Genomic DNA, 5,214 nt, shown 5'->3' with positions numbered 1-5,214 from the left:
CATCGAAGTAGATAACCAGTGGGTTGTTCCATATTCCCCATTTATATAAAAATATGATACATAGACCTTGCGGTGCACTGAACGAAAATTCACAATGCATGGCCAAAGGAAGGTGCACAAAGCAATATCCTCGACTTTTAGTATCCAACACAATTACTGGCAATGATGGTTATCCACAATATAGAAGAAGATCTACTGAAGATAGCGGTAAAACAGCAATAATAAAGAAGCGTAACGGTACCACCATCGAAGTAGATAACCAGTGGCTTGTTCCATATTCCCCATTATTATCGAAAATATTTAATGCACACATAAACATTGAATACTGTAACTCCGTAAAGGCAATCAAATACATATGTAAATACGTCAACAAAGGCAGTGACATGGCAGTTTTTGGCTTGCAGCCCGAAATCAAATATATCGACGAAATCGTACAATATCAGGCTGGAATATAAATAAGCAGTAATGAAGCTGTTTGGCGAATTCTTTCATTTCCGATGCATGAACGTAGTCCAGCTGTTGTTCACTTAGCGGTACATTTACAAAATGATCAACGTGTTTATTTCTCGGAAACCAACGTCCAACAAAGAGCCCTGAATCCACCGGATACGAAGTTAACCGGTTTCTTTTCGCTTTGCAAAAATGATTCTTTTGCAAAAAAACTGCTGTATACTGAAGTGCCTTCGTATTACACGTGGAATAAAATAAAATAAAGTATTTGAACATCGAAAACAGGGTAAGTCAGTCGACGGCCAACCTACCATCTTCAAAGATACCACGATAGGAAAACTCTACACCGTTCACCCCAATCAACATGAATGCTTCTTTCTACGCCTGCTTTTGGTGAATGTACCCGGTCCGACATCCTTTGAGTATTTGAGAACTGTAAACGGTACTATACATGACACTTACCGTAGTGCATGCCAAGCTCTGAATTTATTGGAGAATGACCAACACTGGGATAACTGCATCAATGACGCGTGCGAAACGTCAACCCCAAGTCAAATTCATGCATCGTTTGGCATCATTTTAACAACTTGCTCTCCATCAGCTCTTACAGAGTTATGGGAAAAATATAAGTCAAAAATGTCCGAAGATATACTCCATCGAAAACAGTTAGAGACGTCAGATATGAATTTTGATTTTACGTCAGAAATTTATAACTACACATTAGTTATTATAGAAGATTTGTGCGTACGTATGGCAAACAAACCTCTTCAGGATTTGGGAATGCCTTCACCTAACCGTATCGCTGCTGTTTCGACATGTCGAATTGGATCATGAACAAAGTTACAGTACGAGTGATCTATTGTCGTATGTACAAAATAACATTTCCAAGTTAACGTCGGAACAAAAAGACATTTATGATACGATAATGCATTGTGTCGATAACAACGTTGGAGAAATTTTCTTTTTGGATGCGCCAGGAGGTACTGGTAAAACGTTATTGATAAAACTGATTCTGGCATCAATTCGATCAAAAAATGATATAGCGTTGGCAATTGCGTCGTCGGGAATAGCCGCAACATTGCTGCCTGGTGGAAGAACTGCTCATTCCGCTTTGAAATTGCCTCTGAATTTGCATTCTACAGAAACTCCCACGTGCAATATTTCCAAATCATCTGGGATGGGTAAAGTATTGCAGCAATGCAAACTTATTATTTGGGATGAGTGCACAATGGCACACAAAAAATTGCTCGAGGCTCTGGATCAATGCTTGAAAGATTTGCGAGGGAAGTCGAAACCCTTTGGCAGCACATTAATATTGCTTGCGGGAGATTTCAGGCAAACATTACCTATAATACCTAGATCAACTCCTGCAGACGAAATGAATGCTTGCCTGAAAAATTCTAATTTATGGGCACACGTAAAAACATTAAAATTAACTACAAATATGCGTGTCCGATTGCAAAACGATGACTCTGGTCAAACATCTTCAGATCAATTGCTGGCAATTGGAAACGGAAAGCTCCCAGTAGACTCAATTTCAGGACGTATACAACCACCTGCTGATTTCTGTAATTTAGTGACGTCCAGAAATGAATTGATTGAAAAAGCATTTCTGAATATTCTAAAAAATTATAAAAATAATAAATGGCTAAGTGAAAGAGCAATTCTTGCACCCAAAAATATAGACGTCCACGAAATCAACAATATTGTTTTGACCAAGATTCGAGACCAGGCAGTCCTTTACAAGTCAGTCGACACAGTTTTGGAACCAAATGAAGCGGTTAATTATCCATCTGAATTTTTAAATTCAGTGGATCTTTCAGGGTTTCCACCACACGTGCTACAACTAAAAACAGGCGTACCAATAATACTTTTAAGAAATATCAACCCACCAAAGCTTTGCAATGGCACGCGACTTGCCGTAAAAAAAAAACAATAGAAAACCTAATAGAGGCCACAATCTTGACAGGGCCTTTTGAGGGTGAGGCTGTTCTTATTCCTCGCATTCCCATGATTCCAACGGATCTGCCTTTTCAATTTAAAAGATTGTAATTCCCAATTCGCTTAGCATTTGCAATCACCATTAACAAAGCTCAAGGTCAATCATTAGAAAAATGTGGTATAGATCTTAACACTGATTGTTTTTCCCATGGACAATTGTACGTTGCATATTCGAGGGTCGGTAAACCTGACAATCTATTTATATGCAGCGACAATTGGACAGCGAAGAATGTTGTATATTCGCAAGTTTTACGCAGTTAATTTGTATTGTATCCATCTATCTATCTATTTATATAAAAACGAGTTGTGTGTATGCATGTTTGTTTGTTTGTAAAAAGAGCGTTTGCATATGACGTCATTATTAGTACATACGGCTTTGTATATGCACAGACAATGGGAAAGCCAAGAATGTTGTATATTCGCAATTTTTACGTAGTTTGAAACACATATATAAATCTATCTATATTCACAGGTGGGACACAGGGAGACAACTACAATGGCGCATAACTAATATGGCGCGTAACGACTTGCGCGCGCGGGGGGGCTTGGGGGGGCGCGAAGTGCCCTATATATATATACATATATATATATATATATATATATATATATATATATATATATATATATATATATATATATATATATATATATATATATATATATATATATATGTGTTTTTAACTACTTAAAAGTTGCGAATATACAACATTCTTCGATGTCCCATTGTCTGTGCATATAAATAGATTGTCAGGTTTACCGACTCTTGAACATGCTTTAGTTTTGAACATTTTTAGTTTTTTTAGCTTGAACATTTTTAGTTTTTTACCTTTTTTAAGTTTTTTTAGTTATACCTCATGATTCTAATGATTGCCCTTGAGCTTTGTTGATGGTGATTGCTAATCGAACATTCCCTGTGTCCCCGTCGTCATTTATATATCCCCTCCTGTGCCCCCCAGCGTCCCCGTTGTAGTTGTGTCCCTGTATCCCGGTCGTCATATATATTCCCTGTGTCTCGGTCGTCATTTGTGTCCCGGTGTCCCAGTCTGTAATTTCTCTTTGAGTGTCCCGGTCGTCATTTATATTTCCTGTTTCCCGGTCGTCATTTTTGTCCCGGTGTCCCGGTCTGTAATTTCTCTTTGAGTATCCCGGTCGTCATTTATATTCCCTTTATCCCGGTCGTCATTTGTGTCCCGGATGTCCATGGGAAAGACAATTCGTATTCAGATCTATACCTCATTATTCTAATGATTGCCCTTGAGGTTTACTGATGGTGATTGCTAATCGGACATTCCCTGTGTCTCGGTCGTCATGTATATATCCCCCCTGTGACCCCCGGCGTCCCCTTTGTAGTTGTTTCCCTGTGTCCCGGTCGCCATTTATATTCGCTGTGTCCCGGTCGTCATTTGTGTCCTGGTGTCCCGGTCTGTAATTTCGTCAGTCAACAAACATGGCGTCAGTCTCGAAACCTACAGCTAAAGTCAAAAGATAAAACCATATTAACCAATCATAAAAAAAAATAAAAAAAGCTTCGCGATTTAGGTTTTTTAGGGGGTCTGGGGCTCGGAAAACAGGGGCACAATTTTCAAAGGGGCAAGGGGGGCAAATGCCCTTCAACTTCGGTTTACTCCTCCACCAGCTGAAATTTGGTCTTTGCAAAAATCTTGTCAAAACTAAGATAAGCCTATATAATTCAAGCATCCACTGATATGGGTCAGTTTTATTAATTTATCTTAACTGATATGGTACTAAATGGCTCGTTTTTCACTTTTCACTGTTATTTTTACTTAATTTGAGAAAATTGGCTCCAGCTTTGCCCCCCCTCCAGCCCAGGATTTTTCCAAGATTATGCCACTGTTGAAGAACCTCAATTTATGCAGCTTTTCCCTTTGTTAAGCGTAGTAGTGATTTTTCAAAAATTTAGTTTGGGGTTAATTATTCATTTACAATAAATTAGACGGTGCGTTTTTTGGGTCAATTCCTGATAATTGTTCTTGTGTTTTTTTCCCTACTTATTTATCACTATTCTTATTGATTGGTTTTTCTTCATTGGTGATTTCGTTTTGTCTAAGTGTTTTCCGTGATATTTAAAAAAATTCAATGATTTTTCTTTTTTATTACTAGTTTGTTTTTTTTTGTTTTTTTTTTAATTGTTATAACTAAAAATCCGAAATTTTAAAGCACACTTGATACAGAATCAAGTTAGTGTTGGTATTCAAGTTGTGAGGAAATAGTCTGCCCACAAACAAGCACATGTTGCTGCCAGAGTTTCATTAAGATTTCGTTTTCATTTACGCACCTCTTAATCCATTCCGTCAGAAATGTTCTTTCTTTTTATTGAACCTTAGTTTTCTTGGGTGGACAAAATTATTCTACTATGTCCAAAATAATGAAGAAGGTTATCGGATAATATAATATGTTTCTAGTTAGGTTGCGCTAACTTAATATGTCACATATGACTGATCTCAATATGTACGAACTGTAGTAAGGAGCGACCCGGCTCAAGTAACCAAAACTCTAAAAAATGGAATTTTGATACCAATAGCTACATCAGAAGAATCGCATTTTAATTCTGATCTTAAATATATGAGTTTCATCAAGTTTAGTCAAAAGTTACGAGCCTGAGAAAATTTGTCTTATTTTCGAAAATAGGGGGAAACAACCCCTATAAGTCATAGAATCGTAAAAATCACACAATCAGATTCAGCGTATTAGAGAACCCTATTGTAAAAGTTTCAAGCTCCTGTCTACAAAAATGTGGAATTT

Source organism: Artemia franciscana, chromosome 18 (genome assembly GCF_032884065.1).
Source record: "Artemia franciscana chromosome 18, ASM3288406v1, whole genome shotgun sequence".
Lineage (NCBI taxonomy): Eukaryota > Metazoa > Arthropoda > Branchiopoda > Anostraca > Artemiidae > Artemia > Artemia franciscana.
Note: the sequence above shows the minus strand (reverse complement) of the source record.